The sequence below is a fragment of the Taeniopygia guttata genome, chromosome 5 (assembly GCF_048771995.1).
Source record: "Taeniopygia guttata chromosome 5, bTaeGut7.mat, whole genome shotgun sequence".
Classification (NCBI taxonomy): Eukaryota; Metazoa; Chordata; class Aves; order Passeriformes; family Estrildidae; genus Taeniopygia; species Taeniopygia guttata.
This window is the reverse complement of record NC_133030.1, coordinates 32,875,782-32,895,104: the sequence shown is the minus strand read 5'-3', so window position 1 is coordinate 32,895,104 and position 19,323 is coordinate 32,875,782. Positions and strand designations below refer to the sequence as shown.

The 19,323-nt window shown below is 37.6% G+C and overlaps 1 long non-coding RNA gene across 2 annotated transcripts; it reads right to left on the bottom strand.

The window, feature by feature from the left end:
- Window positions 1-969: 969 nt before the first annotated feature.
- Window positions 970-8,939, bottom strand: LOC115495523 (uncharacterized). 2 transcript variants are annotated; one of them, XR_012056121.1, is made up of 5 exons: window positions 8,829-8,939; window positions 8,025-8,112; window positions 4,744-4,846; window positions 3,949-4,108; window positions 970-1,986 (listed from the first exon to the last, which is right to left on the bottom strand). It is a non-coding gene; the product is annotated as an uncharacterized lncRNA (long non-coding RNA). The 2 variants fall into 2 exon arrangements; XR_012056122.1 differs by having other exon boundaries at window positions 3,949-4,096.
- Between the last annotated feature and the right edge of the window lie 10,384 nt (window positions 8,940-19,323).

Here is a 19,323-nt window from a genome sequence, read left to right as displayed (position 1 = left end):
CTGCAGTGCTTCAGTTCTCATCTGTTGTCTCCTGCTTATCAAGTTCTGGTATCTCTAGACTTGCTTACCAATGCTCTACAGTTTCATCTATCCTTAATCCCTGTGGCACATCTACTCCAGTCATAGCCCATATTGTGATATTGAACCTCAAGCCTAACTTGCAATATTTGCTGTTATTTCATACTTGGCATCTCATAGTTTTAGCTACTAATTTAAGCTGTCCCTCTCCTTTTTCAACTGTTATTTGAGTATCTGTATCTGAATCTGTGGTCAAAACAGTACTGAATTTGGCTTTCTACAAGTGAAGTCCAACAGGTGTACCCAATACAATGATTTTACTTCATGAGCCTTTTTCTCTTTTCCCTTTGAGCAGTAATTTGCAACTGAATCTATGAGGGCATTTAGGTAGTAACACATACATTTTAGAGCTGGCTCTAAAAACAGTGTAGGATTTATACAGGCCAATGGAGAACCAATTTTATGAATTAACAAGTTGAGGTTGACCCAACAAGTCTTCAAATATTTTGGCATAATCTCCTATTCTAGAAAATTATTTCTGAATTTCCATAGAAATATTTTAATGCACCTTCCTAAAATGTGCAACATTTAAAAGGCCTTTTGGTTATAACCAGTATATAAGTTTCTTCAGCACTGCTGTATGCAAAAAAGAACAGTTAAGTAGATTGCAAATGGAGGCTTCAAAGTCAACAGAAAAATCAACATGAGCTGCCCTGTGTGCATCTCCTGTCAGGGATTCCAATTAAAATAAATTATGCACAAGACAATATGATTCCATGAACTCATTAAAGCCCCTTAATCCAACAGTATAATATTCAAGTTGCAATGGAATGCAGGTCATTTGGATATACATTAAAGATAGCAGAAGAGGCTAAACTCTAGAAGACAGCTATGTAATAGAAGCAGACAAGCTACATACAAAAGAATATGAAGATAGGGACTAGAAAGAAAATAAAAGGTTAACATGAGAAGAAGGCAGTAAAAGCATGACAGCAGATTCCCCATCAGCAGCAATAGCACAAATGGGAGATTGACTTGAAAATCACCATACTTAAGGGAGTGACCCAAAGAACCCAGCACAGCAAGGACTTTCATAAAGGGCACAAAAAAACAGACTGACAGCCCAGCTTACATGAAGTGTGCAGTGCAAAGTACAGGTGGCAATAAGAAGGGCTTTGGAATAGGGGTCATGAAGTCAGGTGCACTTTCATCATCCTTGCAAATAATTTTTAGCATTAAGAACCCATTTGGCTTTATGACAAGTGAATTTGGCAGGAATATAACATCTGAGTTACTCTGCCTCTCCAGGCTCACTAGGATTTCAAAATCTGAAGGTGCAAGTTGTTACACTTAAGCCTTCGACAAGTGAAAAAAAAAGAACCTATTAATGTCTTTGCAATATGGGAATATACTTGCCAATAAGTTGCAAAAATTTTTGAGATATCTTTCTAGTTAATTAATACAAAACTGAACAACAATTGCAGTGAAATATTTCTCTCTTTCCTGTCAGGCACTTCTACATTCGTTAGCACTCAGATACCAATTTCTTTGTACCCAAGACCGTGTAGATTGATAACTCAGTATAGGCAAAATGCTGGATATTTAAGAGCACAAGCTGACTTTGTAACTTTGAGGTCTTTTAGTTCTATTTTGCTTCAGAAAAGTAGTTGGTGAGCCTGTCTCTTGCCACATATAGAAATAAAATATATGGGGAAAGGGAAGGGAAAATGCTATGCACTTGATCAGCAGATATCTCTGCTTCTATACAGAAGGCAAATTACCTACCAGGTTCCTTACATCCACTTATATTACACATGCATGCAGTAGATTTGTTGAACAAGGCATTTCAAAACAGTTTCACAGGTTTAGTTCCAGAAACAACTTCATGCCAGTGTATGTTTTGGTATGATCCTCTTTTTTCCAGGTTTCCTTGAAGTAGGGTTTCAAAGACAAGATTAAGACTTCTCTCTGAAAGAGGAATAGACCACATAGCATGCTATTATTCAAAAAATGTCAATCTAACAGTCTTCATCCAATAAAGGAATGTCTTACAGAAAACATGTAAAATGATGGTAGTATGTTGTTATCACACTGGCACATTAGAAACTATGCAGCTTTTCATCATGAAATGACAGAAAAACCCACCAAAAAATAGCACACTTAAAAATATTACTGTTTCAGGGTATGCATAAGCAGTGCATGATGCCATGCTAGAAAAACAAGTTGAAGTATTGAAAGGAAATGCCCCTCCTCTATGTTCCAAAATTGTTATGCAAAAGAATTCCACGTTTTCAGCTACACATTATTAAACATTTATTCATATTTTTATTGAATATATATATTAATTAAATAGACATTAAATTTAATCTAAACAGTTCTTTTCAACTAACATTATAAATCTATGAAAAGGCTAAAGCAGAAGTACAATGGAGTTTTTCTTTTGATGTACCCAGCAGAAGAGACATAAGCTTACCTGCAAACAAAACACACAGTAACAAAAGGAATTAAAAAAAAAAAAAAAACAAACCAAAAGAAAACAGAAACAAAAAAATGCAAGCCTCATTCAAAAGTGTCAGCTATATGCAAACATTTTCCAAATATATAAGCAGATTCGGGGATTCTACCTGTGATGAAAGAGTCAGATTCAAGGGTTGTTTTCAAACTGCCCTGTGCCTGTCAAGTGTAGCTTGTCCTATCTTCTTATTAAACCCTTTTCTAATTCTTTCCTGCGTGAGGGATTCTATTTTGTATGCATATGTGAGCTAGACAGCCTGTGCAGTCTTCAATAAAGGCTTCTGTTCAAACTTTACTAAAATATAAAGGGAAACCTTTCAGCTCTTGACCAATTTCTAAAAAATCAAGAAATATAAATCAGATGATCTCTCTGTGTTCTTATTCAGTGCACATTTCTTCCTTGCTCCCTGCTCAGGAGTCACTGGCATTTCAGCTATCCACAAGCTGCAGCATTTAATCAATGATTCAGAGCACAGCCCATGAGATACACCACAACACTTCAACAAGCAACTTGTATCTGTCCATGGGGACAGAGGATCTGAGTTTGTGTCAGTCTGTTCTTGTCAGTTATAATTAACCATACACCTATTTACATACATAAATATTTATACACAATGAGAAAACTTCCTAGTACTTTATCAGATCTCACTTTATCACAGTGGATTCTGATGGCAGCAAAACACAATTTAGTTTTGTTAAAAACTCAGAGAGAATTTTGAATCTCATAAATATAGAAATCATGGCCCAGATTTTGAGATGTTAAGTACCTGAGGTTTCTGGGGACACCTGGAACTTGTAGATGTATGCTAGCCTTTCAATTTTAAACACCTGGCCACAGTCTTCAATGGAGACACAGGAAAATAAGTGACATTGCATGGAACTTTTATGAGACTTCCAAGTTTTTCTCAGGCTTTAAAAAATACCCAAAAGGGATGAGCCTGTCAGGCAATGAGAATGGCAAGGAAGAAAACATATAATAGATCTTCAGAATGGCTCAGAGTTATTGCTTGTGTTGTACTTGGGTGGGACCAGTTCAGGACAAACCATCTAAACAGTGTATGTTTCATAATTCACTGGCCAAGCCAGATAACACATACTGTCCAAAGAATTCAAATGTTAGAACACCCTTATCCTAACCACTAGCTGGTGTATGAACTTGGAAAAAAGAAGTGCAGAATATATACTGAGCCTTGTTTAGTTGAGGGAAAGTATTTTTAAAGAAAGTAACAAAATAACTTCTACCTGGTAAGTTTTGAAGTCTCAGGGACTTGTTAACATGTAGCTAGATACTGGAAAAATAGTGACAATGTAAAAAAAAAGACCAAAATAATACCAAAGTAACAGCATTTATGATCTACTTTTTATGGCAGTCTCAGTGGAGGCATTTAAGGACAAACAGACTAATTTGTGACTTACGCTCTCCTTGCACTGGTCTCCACATGCATGACTGCACAGGCTTTATAACCTGACGAAAGTTGACTTTTGCCAAAAAGGAACAATGCCTTCTGTCAGTTCTTCTCATCACCTGGATGCAGTGTTCATGCAGCTTCATGTTCAGCCAAATCTGAAAACAGATCTAGACAAAAAACTTGCAATTTTTGACAGCAAGTTGCCCATCTCCTCCTTCTACCAACCATTGACACCAGGACAATCACTTTGCTTAAATATTTCTATTCACTACAGGAAAGCCATTGAGGTGTTGGAGTGTGTGTGGAGAAAGGCAACAAAGCTGGCAGAGGATCTGGAGAACAAGTTCTGTGAGGGGTGGCTGAAGAAGCTGGGGGTATTTAACCCAGGAAAAGAAGGCTCAGGGGAGACCTTATTGCTCTCTACAACTACCTGAAAGGAGGTTGGAGGAAGGTGAGCATCATTCTCTTGTCTCAAGTAACAAGTGATGAGAGAAAATGGTCTCACATTATACCAGGGGAGGTTTAGATTGGATATTTCTTCAAGAAAACAGTTTGCCTAGGGAGGTGGTTGAGTCACCATCCATGGAGGTATTTAAAAGGTGTGTAGATAGGATGCTTAGGAATTTGGTTTAGCTGTGGACTCGGTAGTGTTAGGTTTATGGCTGCACTAAATGGTCTCAGATGTCTTTTCCAAATAAAATTATTTTATTTATCTGCACATGTAATTGTTTTGCTCAGCTCCAGCTATTCTTGACAGTGATGAGAACCATCTTTGTCATTGGAATAGCTGACAGATTCCTACCTTAGTAAGAAAGATCTGGAGAGAGGAATCGGTCCAGATGTCTGGCTCCAAGTACAGCCATCTAGGTAATTTGCATTTGTTTTCCAAAGACTGAATCCACAGCCTGAAATGGAAGTTATTAAGCACTGATATGATGAACTTAAAAATGTTCTGTTGCTGTGAACAGCCCCTGACTTGGAGAAAATCTGGAGCACACATTAGGAATTCTTGGAGAGATGCTGAGCAGGTGAAAAGGAGTATGGCTCCCAAACTGAAGCTCTCAATTTTTCTAGCTTGTTTGACTGTTTTAATGCTCATCTCTCATAGTTGTGCAATGATTACCAAAGTCGGTTTCTAAGTATTAAATTATGTGGTCTAAAGCCCATCTGACTTTTTTTTCCCAGGGATTTCACATAAAATAAAAGACATTCTCTCTTTTCAGAAGTTAGATTGGGATGATCACCACAACATTATAACTACAACCAATCTTTTTTGTTTTTTTGTTTTTAGTTTTGTTTTGCTGTCCAAAATCCATGTCTGGTGACAAGTTAAGATTGCCCATCTCACCTTGTGTGCCTCATGGTAGTGAATCCCTGTGAAGTGCTATGCACAGGGACCTTTGAGAGTCATATCCCTATGTCACCTCTAGGACATGTTCTTAGAGGTGACACAATGGGTGTCTCAGGTAATAAAATATTTACTGTAAGGGGGAATGGAGTAAAGGAGTCCCTTTTACTGACAGTAGCTGGGGAGAGAACAGTCAAGCAAAGCATAGATGAACAATTAAGTCATCTATGTTGCCAATGCTTGATGTGTGATCTTTGCTGGAGATAATTTATTTAGCAGAATATATGTTTAAAATATCTTATATAATACTAAGCACTCAGAAATAGATCTCTAAGAAGAGATTAAATACATAAATTACAAAAACACCCTGACAAAGGATAATTTAGAAATAGAAGGGAATGCAAATGTAATCACCCTTAAGGTCACAGCTAATGGTAAAATAAGATCTGTCTGTCCCTGCTGTGTCCACAATAGGCAGCCACCAGATGCCAGGGAGATGACAGGAGTTTGGTTTGGAGCAGAAAAAAATATTTGATTGGAGGAGAATTGTAAAGAGGCACACAAGCAATAACCCAAGGGAAAGAATATGATAACATTGATTCAATTTGAAATGTAAAATATTTCTGGCAGTTTATGGGTATCAGTACTTTCTGTCATACCTCTTCCATACAAATTTTTGTCAGTGTAAAATGTATTTCCAGAACATAAAAAAAGGAAACCATTTTCTTTCTGCAGCCCACTCTGTCATACCACCAATTCTGGCCCTTTTTTAGGATTGCAAGTGCTATGGAAAGGGAAGGTATTGATAGTAGCACTAGCAGAGAGCAGAGTCTTCAAAAGGCTGAAGGGAGTGGGAACCTAGAACTACTACCAGGCACTTTTATCACCTTTTAGGGACGTTTTAATTTACCACTCTATTCTTTCATGGTCCAGAAATAACTAGGAGGGCAGATTTACTCATCTGCATAAAAAAGTGCTCAAGCTCCACTCACACAAGTAATGACAGCATGGGCACAGGGAAGTGAGAGACAGGAGCTAGCGCAGGGCATATATTTTACCTTTTCTGAAAATTTGAATCCATATTTGCTCCTTGCAGGAAGCTCCCCAGCCCAGCTGCTGCAGCTTTGGCCTCTCCTCTACTTTCTGTACAGGGAACTGAGATATCTACATCTGACTTGCAATTCCCCAGTTATGGCACCTTAGAAACATAAGTTCTGACTTCCAACCCTTCATTACTATTCAGATCCAGTTTTAGCCAGGATAGCTCCCCTTTTTAAGCCATAAACACCTTTTAAGACCACGTCAGTCAAATCAGTTGACAAAAATACTGTTCTTTTGACAGTATTCCTGAATTCATTGTAAATCAACACACAAACTGATTCAATTTGTATCGCAAAAATAGTTAGTCTTTAACTTCTTTCATATCACTGAACCTTTTTCAAAAGCTGTAGCAGGCAGTGCCTGAGTGCACAGTTGCTGCACTAGAGGGAGTAGGAAGCTCATCTCTGCAATGGCCACTGGGCCTGATGCGAGCTGCCCGGGCAATGAATGTGCTCTTTAGGGCCCTCGGAGTGAGCAGGTTCCTGCCTACTGAACACAGAATTATCCGTCGAGCACATCATTAAAGACCAAAGCTCATGCTCTGTGTGGGAACAAAGCTCTTCTGCAAATCTCCAGTTTGAAAACTACTAGCTGTTTCAGAATATTTCTTTCATGGAAAATCATTCATGTTTTATAATTAATTGTTTCTGATCCAGGATCTGGGTGCATGCTGTATACATGCCTCACCTTATCATGATTTTCATTTTATGTCTTAGAACAAAATTAGTTTGAAGTATCAAACACCCTCTGACTTTGCTTCTTTGTATAGCAAACAGTCCTCCACGCCAGAGACTCATTACAGATTTCTCTTCTAAAGATGAAAAAAAGCACTAAATGGGTAGTATAATCTGTTTCTGTCCTTAAATTACGGGCAAAATGACCCATGCTACACCAGTTTAAAAATGTTTTCATAGCTGACAGGCACAGTTTAATCACTACTAAAAAGCATCCATACACTTTCATCTGCTCTAAATGCTCTAACAAGGGTTTTTCTTAAGAAAGAAAAATCCATCAAAACTCTTGAAGGAATCAGTGACAGATAAATCCTCATGTATGTCTTTTTTCCTTTACTGTGTCAAAGGGATGCCTGCATCTGGAAAATTGTAAATGTGAAAAAGCAGTAGAGCGTAACAAAGAAAAGGGATAACTTTGAAAACTGCTTCTCATATATTGCTGCAGTAACTATAGAAGCCGATCCTGTATGCCATCAATAAGAAGTAATGTACTTCCACTCAGAGAAGCTATATATTATTTACAACTTTCAGAGCCAAAGTCAAAATTACTATTATGGTAAGATTCCCCTGTCTTCAACCACTGTAGCCTCTTCTGCAGTTTCAGATATTTTCCAGATTTTAACCATCTTCTTTTGCCTGCTTCCCTTCCACATTACTTTCTGACCAGAAGGCAACAGCAGAATTCTCCAATTTCACTGCTTTCCCATCCCTTCACCCCTCCCTCCACACCCATTTGCAGTCGTGACCTTTTCTCTTGCTCAGTCTTGCAACATCTCCATACTATCCTCATGATTTTGTTCTCTCTCATTCTCAGACCTGTACGCCTCTCGTGGTTCTTTCCTTTCTACCTTCAAGCAGATCACAGGCTCCATTACCCCAGAGCAATTGTATTGCAGGTACCTTTCCACAGCTCCCTATCTCCTCCTTTGGGATATGCAAATCATACAGCCTGCTTCCTCACTTCCAGTTCTCCACAATCCATGGCCTTCTAGAAACAAATGAAAAATGCCATTAGTCTAATTAGTTTAGGGTTTCAAAACTTTGAAATGTTAACTAGTGAGCATAATTTTCCAGGAAAATTTGAAAGGGAATTAATCTGATGAAGAAGAACTAGAATACCTAAAAACCAAAACCTCTCACAAAAATATCGAAGTGCTCAGAACTGGCTTTGCTTTCTACAGTGCTGCCTGAATGGATGAGGGAATGATACTGACATTCCACTATCTGCCTCTGCTTCAAAGATTATCAAAAATAATCAGAAACAACTAAACCGTGTTATAACATCGGAGGGAAAGGGTACCCTACATCTTTCTGGACATATAATCAATATCTTGATTTACCTGTATTGCCCAAATCCATCCAATTCAAACTCTGATTTTGAAGCCTTTTCTTCTCTTAAGACTGTAGCATACATTTAAAACCCCTTTTCCTTTAATAAATGTAGAATAATTCTATCATCTGCAAAAACTGTCCATAGGAAAGAAAATGGAATAGAAGAGTTTTGAACTTATTTGGCCATTTTCAAAGTTATTTATCTCTATGACATTGGATAAGTCACTTCAACTTTCCCTTCCCAGTTTCCTCAAATGTAAAATGAAATTTATACAACTTGCCCATTTTTTGAAATGGAGGACATGAACATTCAAAAAATTGTATGAAAAATTCTGCTTCATATTCCTAAAGTTGTTTACCACCTGTACTTACCACTTAAAGGTAGATGAAACCTCTGGAAGTGAAGTTCACACAACTCTTGAGAACTTGCATTAAAAAGTAAGACTAAATTGCTGATGTAGAATTTCTTTTACCCATCTGAAACAAGCAAGACAGATTTAGTTCTCAGTTGGGCCACACTAGGTCCTTTGTTTCAGATATATCAGAACTGTGACTCTTGAGTTTCATAACTGAAAAAAACCTGCCATGCACCATCATGTACAACTATGCAATGAAAAAGAAGGAAGAAAATGTAAGAATAAAAGATCTGCCAACAATCTTGTGGAAATGATAAATGCAGATTTAAGAAACAATTAGTTTCTTTTGCTTTCAGCCTTATTTTAAATTACACTAGCAACCTCCTCTGAGCACTAGTCTTAGATTTCCCTTCCTTAGAGCTGTATTCATAATCTTGACCATTAGTGTACACCAAGCGTGAGATCAGTTACTCTGCCAGTCAGTATGGTGGGGAGAATTCCCCTCAAAAAGCCGTGTGATTCCCAGCAAGTCCCTTTCTCTGAAAATGGTGTGCCAATGCCTAACACAAAAAATACTCCATGTCACACATCACAACAGTTAGAGCACTCCTGTAGTGCTGTTCAGGATCAGACAATCTGAGGGCTGCTGCTCATGGTCCCACAGAACTGGGCAGAGGTAACCCTTCAATCTGAGCCCAGTAGTACCTGAGCATTTCAAAACTAAGAAATCAAAATCTGAAAAAGAGTTTGGTTTGAACACCTTAAAGTACAAATTGAGCTATTTTTTTCCTTTTGATTATATTTTTGAAATGTCATGTCAATTTCTCAAGTTTTTTTCCAGCCAAGAATGCTGGAAGTCAAATGGAGATTCAGTTTCCAGGAGCAGGGAATCTAATAAAATATCACACAATTTGTGATTAAATAACCATAACTGCCATCTCTGCTGCTGTACTGTCTTCTCTAAAACAGCGCAGCATTCATTTATTTGAATTGCTGTGTTGGGATCTGTTGGCTTATTCATGAAAGTCTTCCTGATCCTATACAGTATATACATATCAGACATGCTTTCCCTTTGAAACCAAGCATATTTATATCTATTTGCCAGCTAAAGAAATACAAAGTGGTATTAAATACTTTATTAGGCAAAAAACACTCTTGCCTAAAAAGCCTCTAGAACTTATGTATAATATATCCCTGAATACATTTAGAGAATAATTTTTGTCAGAAATGGCTACATTCTGAGGCACTGCTGCTGTTAGCCTGCTTTTCTTACTTGTGAGTATTTACAGAAGTATGTTTGCCTCCAGAGTATCATCATCATGCTCACAGCTCTCTTCCAATGACCCAAAGAGCAAGAAGGAAAAGACTCTTAATTGTTACATATTTTCCCTCATGTTTTAATTACAGATTTGCATGAGGCCTTCAGCTAACTGCAGGTACCAGGACAGGGTGGGAGCTGAGGGGCTGGAAAGCAGCTTGGCAGAAAAAAACCTGGAAGAACTGAGGCACAGCTAGATGAACATAGTCAGCAATACACCCTTGCAGCAAAGAGAGGCAACAGCATCCTGGGCTGCACTAGGCAGAGCATTGCCAGCAGGCTGAGCAACCTTCCCTAGATGATCTTGTTTTGAGCAGGAAAACTGGACCAGATGATGTCCAGAGATGCCTTTCAACATTCTATGGTTCCAAGAGTTGTAAGAGTGGAGCACAGATTTCTAGTTCACTGAAGTGAGCCTTACTGATTTAGGAAGGCAGATGGTGACTGTTCTGCTCAAAGGTGTAAAGAATCTCATTTTAGAATTTGAATTAAGGGAGAGTAAAGAGGGCAAGCACTTGCAAAAATCCTCCATTTATAGGGTATGTGGAGTGAAAAGGAAGTTACAGCTTGCAAGTCATCCTGGAAGTAAATTAGAACTCTCACAACAAAAGAAAAGTGGACAATTAGAAGAGCAACAGATTAAACCAAGAAGGGTCATAGGAGCTTTATGTTAGAGAGGGCACAGTCAGTGCAGTTTCACATTACAGCAATAATTCTCTCACAGTTCTACATTTAAAAATAACACTATTGACACAAGGTTTCTTAGAGGTAAAGTTTCACTTTATGCTGCCAATGAAAGGGACTAGCCTGTTCTTCCCCTCCAACACATTTTCCTTCTTTCTATTCTTTTCTAATTGCTGCCATCATTAGTTACACCAACCCATTGAGACAACTGAATATTGAACTACCAAAAAAAAATAAAAAAGGATTACTCCATTGGTACAATTTGGTGACTTTGATGCTCCCTGTGTACATATAGTTGCTACAGCCAGTGCAAAAGAGGGGATATGAGAGGTAATAGCAGCAGTAACATCCAGTTTAACTCCATGCTTAATTGGATACCAGTGAAATATATCAGACATGAAAAAGAAAATGTTATTTTACATAGTCTAAACTACATGTGAGTTATTGCTGTAATCAGGCAGCCTGGCTGCATTATCACCTCACAACCTAAGGCAGTATGGTCTACCCTGCACTGTGCAACAGGGTCACTGACAATATCTACCAAGACTTAGAGAATCCCTAAAAGACCTAGGCAATGAAGGGCACAAAAATACTTTCAAATTGTTTCAAATTTCAACCTATCATCACAAAAACCATTCCACAGTCAAGAACAGTTTCGTATGAATTTAACACTAGTTGATTAATTGATGTGAATTGATATGAGTTGATGGCAAAAACCTATCTGCAATTCCAAGACTTAATCATATCCAAAACTCAGGATTACATATAGCATTTACCCTCACCAGAACTGGTAGTGTCACATAACACAACAGCTTATACAATTGTACTTGAATTCTAACATTAATTACACTTTGTATCAATATACAGAGCATATTTTAGAATATCTCTTATGTGGACATCTGCAAAGGCATCTTATTTGTATAACTGATGATATAGTGAGGAACTAACAGGGGTTTTTTTTCTACTTGAAAGGGTTTTTTTCTACTCTCCCATTCCTAGCAATGTAACAGTAAAAGCAAAAAAATATCCGGTTTGTTTCTACAAAATAAAGATGAAAATCCTTCAGAGGTCTCACCTACTAAACAGATTTTTTTTTTATATTTTGCAGTTTTTAACAGTTATACTGCAGCTTGATCACTGAAGACGGAAAAGGACTTACAGAGATATGAAGATATTCTCCAGAAATACACAGAAAATTAATGGTAACCAATCTCTTCCAAAACTAAATTCAAGAAAGAATTGCACTCAAGTATGGTTAAGAAAAGTGTATTTTCAAATAGTGAGATGGGATCCTAAGCAAAACAAATATTAACTACTTGGCTGTATTTAAATACTGAATTTGAAGTTCCAGGACAACTGGCTTTACTTACTGGTGGAAAGAGCAGGTAGAAAGGATAAAATTCCACTGTATCAGCAGAAAGTTTTCATGTTGGTTTCCCAAAAAACTAATACACAAGTAATCCACAAAGGTATATCTCATATAAAGAACCGGAAAATTTTGCACTAAATGTAGCTTGGGAATATCTTGTTCAATAAAATGGAAAGTACAGTGTAAATGGCTGAAACAAATTCTTGCTCTAGGAGACTAATCTGCTAGATTGATGGGTGTTGGGATGCTAATACTTTTATCAGAGAAGAAGGCACCTGGCAGAAATGAGCTGCACTGCTACAGAGTGAGCATATGGAAACTGCAGGACCAACATCAAAAGACAGGCTGAGCTTTTTGCTGTTGAGGACAAAAAAAAAAAAAATCCATTATTTTGGCAGTGTGCAAGTCTGAAAATAAATTATTTTAAACCAAAATAGAAATTGACAATTACATTGTCATTTCTTTGATTTATGAGAGACAATGTAATCAAATATGGTCCTGGTTTCAGCTGGAGATAACAACAACAACAACAACAACAACAACAACAACAGTTTCCTTATCAGTAGCTGGTACCCATATTTTGGATTTAGTTTGAAACTATGACAAACATTCAGAAAGGTCCCCCTAGTACCAATGTATTGCCTTCTCTAAGGGGTTTTGAGAGTCAGCTTGCCTAAACAGCTAGTGAACTAGGATGGAGTATTTCTGGACACATGTAGTTTTGACTAAGTTTCTTAATCTTTTAAAGACAGATAATAAATCTCAGTAATTTCCAAACATTTTAAAACATACAAGCAAAAATTGATACATCAGAATTATACCATAAAAATAAATATGCACATTAAGTGCATTATTTACTTTAAATAATTACCTTACGTCTTGAAATTCCTGTCTCTAGATTACTAAATTACATATTTTAAAATATAATTTCAAGTGATGCCTCTGTTTCAAATTTGATAAGCAGTAACAGCCACAGAGAAATAGACAAAAATTTTAAATATTGCAATTAAATATGAGACAAGTTACTATGAAGTGGTAAAATACCAATGTTTCTAATGAACAAGAGTTTACCATGCAAACTTTGAGTTTTTCCCTTTTTCCCACAATTGGTCTGTTTCGGGATATCATTCCATGAAGCGTTGCAAATCAATAAAAGAAACCAAAGAGGAGGATCGTTTCCCCTTTCCAAGTTTCATTGGTCCCTTCCTCCCATTCACACTGATTGCTGTGCTATCTCTGGCACTCCTCAGATCCATCTGTGAGTGAGTTTTCTGCCAGACCATATTAAATCCTGCACAGATTTTTGCCATAGGAGTGAAATGCCTTGGCTGATAGAGGAGTCTGATGCGTGCAGTGCTGGAGAGGAGTGAGGATCAGGTGTGGAGAGAGGGTGTGGGGGGCAAGAAGAGTGGAATGGGATGAAGCAGCGATGCACCTGCAGCTATAAATCCCATTTCTTAGATACAGCAACTAGAACCTGAGATGCTAACATTTTCAAAAAACATTTTCAAAAGAGACAAGAAGGATTGCAATCAACTGGTGGAGAGAGAAAAAAATTGTTTAGTTCATTAACATGGTTCTCTTAGAAGCAAGGATCTTAAAACAGAAACACTTTACTTCTAGTCTCTGTTGTAGTTTTAGATTAAATGTTGACTAAAATTGTGATTAGAACCCAGGTCTCTCTTTTCCCAGGCAAATTTTTTAATACCTTGAATAGTCAGTCATGCTTGGGTATTCACCTTCTGGCTTAAGGAATAATTATTTACTTACTCAAAGTACAAACTCTCTTAACAAGAAGGACCTGGAAGCATTACACATCTGGAGCAGCTGACAGCTTGCTCCCAGGCACACTTGAAGCTTTAGATTTAAATCCAGATTTCAGCCACTCTTTGACTAGAGAGCTGAAACACTTTTGAACTCTCAGGTCTCAGCTGAATGGCTTGTCTTTCTACTGGTATGAAACCCAAGTGTGTGTCCATATGCTGCTTCAGCAGGAGCCAAGGAGACTGTGACAGATCCTTCATTAGGAAATCATCTGATAATTCCACAGCATCCATCAGCTGGTTGTGATGCAGCCAGCAGCTCTGTTACCCTCCTCTCTGTAAAATCAGAGTAATAGTGGCTAATCAGGATAAATACATTGACAGTGATATACCTGGATACTCAAGCAATGGCTATCACACCAGCATTTCAAACAAGCTGTGCAGAAGGACAGATGGAAGATAAGTACATATAGGACTAAAGACTCTCATGGAAATGCAAATACAAAAAAGAAAGGTTTTCTTACCAGGAAGCTTATTTTCTCTATGTGTTTTTCTCCTAGAATTTTGATTAACTGTGGAAGAAGTAGTCTGTTGATACCAACAGTCTAACTATATTGGAAGTTTAAGAAGATGCTCATCTGAGATGAAGCTGAGGTAAGAAAGAGTTCTAGAGCAAGACTAAGTGATCTGCTACAAAGTGTATCCAACTATTTTTAGCCCTGTCTAAACCAAAAACATATGAAAACCTAATAATACACAGAGGATGCATATTAAAATATTTTTGCATTGAATATGAGCACATGAAATGGCATGCAAATGTACTGTGTCATTTGTGTCACTTGGAAATTTTGTAGTCACACAGGCAACTTAAACAAATCAACAGTACTTTGGTAGAGGCTTCAAAGAAGGTAAAGGCTTGGGCCAAGAACTCTTCTAGAAAACAAATCCACAAAGTTGCAGAGTGACCTAGTGAGAATGATGTACACCAATCATGGGGTTAACACATGAAAAATGGGTGCTCTTTCTGAGACTCATTTATCAAAGAACAAAGGCAGTTGTGGGTACAAGGAGTCTCATGTGTCCAATTGTATGCAATTTGACTACAAGCCAACCACTTTATATTGTAAATATGACATAAATTACCTAAATCAGGATTTACAAGACTAGAGAGGGCATGGCCACTTGCTTTTTGCCTGAATTTTATTTGTTGATATAGTTGCATATGTTTGAAGGTGGACAAACCCTCCAAAAGTCCCTGTCACATTGTTCAGAGCTGAAATCCAATATTCAACAATGCATGTTGGTGAATTTGCCTTCAGCCAAGCTGGCAGGAGGCTGCAGCTGCCCTTTGCCATACAGTATCCTTTTCTTCCTTAGAGCATCTATTCTACTAATTTTAATGCTTCCACTAAGTCAAAGCAAACCACACAACAAGCTTTCCTGCAGAAGCAAGTGACATTTTTTCACTTTTGGCCACAACATGTGATGATCATTTGTGGTTAGTTCATTCCAAAATATTATAATTTAATTTGGGTTCAAATACCTTCTCTTTCCTCGTTCTCCCTTATTTCATACAGTTTGGAGTCCTCTTGCTCACTAATCAAGATCTAGATACCTTAAGGTTTTATGTCACCTCTTACGCAGAAACAAAGAGAAATACAGATAAAGGAAAATAATTTATGGAAAGAACTGATTCAGCTCATCAGAATTCTGAATTTAGTTTACATGAGATCCAAAAGCATTTTCCTGCTTTTCATATCCAAGTCCTTAATGAGGCAGTTTTGTCAAAGAGAAATCTCAAAAATAGAATGTTCCAGTAAGATGTCTTTTAAATCTGTCTACTCTTTGTGTATGCTAAACTCATCAAATGCTTTTCTAAAATAGCTACTGTTTTGCAGCAAACGAAGCACAGACAATTGAATGTGTCAACACCACTCGCGGAGTCACGCTAAGATTCATTTATTTTTGTCAGGCACCCATACTAGTAGTGAATCAACTGCACTGCATTTGTAGTCAGATGTCACACATACTGCAAACCTATCTCAAAGGCTTTGGTTCTGCTCTCAGATGAGTTGTACACTGCAGAAAGGTCTGCAATGACCCAGGAGAGTTGGCACCTGGGAGCATCAAGATTGCCTTTGGCTAGCCCCATTTCTAAATTATTCTAAAAGAAAGGAAACCTCTCTTTAGTATACTGCTATTTAAGAAAAGCCTACTTTGTCAGATTAGAATAACTACAGCAAAATATCTGGTGCATCATTTCCAAGGTGGGACCAAGAAAGTAGTAGGACCAGCTCAATGGATGGTGAACAAAAAGAAAAAGATGATGAATCAAAAGATAATCCTTATCACAGGATCTGCAGGACCTCCACTGCTCCTTAGAGATGGATTCAAACCTTTTTACTATGCTGAGGATACATTTCAATCTGGAATTTCCCTGTCTAGGAACTGCCTGGGAAAGTCTGGATGAAACTTGGTGTGTCTGCATAATGCAAAAAACCACAGTGGTCCAACATGTCCTGGACAAAGATCTACAGAACATTCTTATTTAAAGACTTGCAGAAACAGAAATATTTATTCAACTAAGCAGCAAAACAGTAACATCTGAAATCTCAGATAAAGAAAAGACAAGCCACATAGACCTACTTTGTGCATTAAATAATGAGAATACAGGGTTTTGCTATAACCTTTATCATGGGAAGGATGAATGGAAAGGAAGAATTTTTTTGTCTGACCAGGTAGGAGAATAAAAGAAAAAAGGCTGCAATGGGTTTGAATTGCAGGCAGCTCAAATGGCTGTCACTACTACAGCCATCAAAGTCATACCACATAAACTCAGTAAATATCACTCTTCCAGATGTTGCTGTTTCTAAGAATATATGTGAGGTTGTATCCCAGAGCATATGGTGCCATTTCAAAAGTTGCACCACAGTAGGCAGCTGAGTGGGAGGAGGCAGGAAGGGAGACAGTATGCATGGATATCTCCCAAGGCCACTTTTCCTTTGGAGTTTTCCACATGCCTGTCATTGCTGCAAATGCCCACATTGCAAACAAGAATCAAGTAAATTGTGATGTAGTTTGTTACCAAGTGGAAGAGTTAACAGCCTCTCTTATCTTGCAATCTCACAGACATAGGTTATTTGTTTAATAGACTAATTTGACCTTGTAAATATTCGTGCAATGCAAGGAGTAATTGAGTTTTACTGTAAGCAAAACCCATTTTCCTTCCCACTAATAGTTAGAGCAATCACTGAAATTGGGTTCCTACTCATGACTGGAGGTGTAAACCCAGAAAGCATTCTCAGGAGGCCTGTGGCAATGTTCAGGTGGCAAGCATGGACTATGGTATAGGCCACTAAGACATTTGGATGGTTTTCTAATATAACATAGCTAAAATATGGTGCATGTTCTGTATTATCCTTAGATGCTTGCCCAAGGAAAGGGATTGTTTGAAGAAACCACCTCTTGCACCTTTTTTTTAGAGTGATGAATATTGTGCTGTATCAGTGGCTACACGTAAAATGTTTATACTATTCTTTATCAAAATTTATAGATCAACACAGAGTATTTAAACATATCAGAAAGTAATAACCTGTAATAGACCGACTTTAAAATAATTGCTGAATTGGAAAATAATTTTATTTTAAGGTCTCAGCCTTAGTTTCATGACTCTTTATAGACTCGTGCATAAGCTGGAGGTACAACTTTGTTTTCTATTACTTAACCATTGAGCCAGCTAGTCTCTTGACCTTACTTGGATTTGCACCAGTGGCACAAATTAAAATGTTTTAAATTTGATTAATGATTTATTAAACCAGCTATTTAACATCTTCAGCAGGATCTGCACCGATGGCACACAGTTGAAGAGCCATGTCTCACTGCTGATCCAAACATCCAACCAGTTGTAAACAGAACAGAATAAAGAAATTATAGTTAAGGAGTCACTGAAAAAAGAAGCAGACCTACATGACAACAAAACTATAGAAATTATACCGAATACTTATTCTAAATATGAAGTGTCTGATAACTTTCAATGAGAGTTTAAATCATCCTTTCTCACATTGTAATGAAGAGAACAAACTGCTATCTTCTTGTAATGATACTGAAGGCTCTTTTTTTTTTTTTTTTTAAATTAAGATTTCTACAGGTTACTATGGAAGTTAGTACAGGAGCCTCCTGTGTACTTAAATGGTTTTCCCCAAATGAGTAAAAGATGTAATTCAGTAGTGCTCATGATAAACTGAGAAAGCCACTCTGTTTCCTAGCAGACACATGGAACAAGCATGGCTGGCAGAGCCAGCTTGATGAAAAGGCAGTGCTTTAGTTAACGGAGAGACACTGGTAATTACCAGCTGGCAGACAAAACAATGTAAAAATTTTGCTAAGAGGTTACTGGATGGAGTTATACTTCAACTCTGACATGACCAGGGTAAAATGTGACTATCAGTTTTGTGACTTTGATGAGGAAAACTTGTTTTTCTCTGGATAGTCCATGTGAACTCCAGTGTGGATTGCTAGTGCATTACCTAGAATATGTCCCTGCAGTAGAAGGTTTCTGCATCACACACTCTTGTTTTCTTACTCTGTCACAAATTTGACTGCAGGGCATCACCCCATTCTTGAACCTTCTCTTGAACTATTATGGATCTACCATCTAGTCTATAAGGCTTTTCACATCACAGTAACAAACCCCCTATTATCAGTTTCAGCTTCTTCTTTACTCAGTCTTTTAAAAATTTGTGAACTTATTTTGTTGCTTTAATACAATCATCTACTTCATTTCTATACAAAAAAAAAAATCTCATACGACTCCTTCTAGTAGGCACTTGTAAGTGCAGAAATAATAAACCTAATGCTGCCAGTGAAATCTGAATTTTGCTCCTCCTTCTTACCATCCACGAGAGCAACAAATCAACAGGCTACACAGGGAGACTGAGATGCTCTAAATAAACAATACTGTTTTTAGGGTGTGAGAATCCTCTGCAGGAACTACAAAATGTCAAGCTATTTGCTCGCACTTTAGATAATTTCAGATATGTTTGCAAAAAAAAAAAAAAAAAAAAAGAAAAATCTTTTTGCCTTGTCTATAGCAGAATATTCAACAAATAGTGTCTGAACCCATGAGGGAACAGCAGTATGAGCACCAGCGATGCAGTATATCTTCAGTAACCATGCTGTTTTGGGTTCAGGCTTACACCCACCCACATATGTTGTATTATACCATTGCATAACCAGAGATCCCTGGAGCCTGGATTCTCAGTCTCTATGGCTGCACACACTGCAACTGCTGTGCCAATACAGAAATACTGATATCGTGTGCTGGTGCACCACCCCATCAAAGTGCTACTAGAGCCACTTTCCCATAGACAGAGGATAT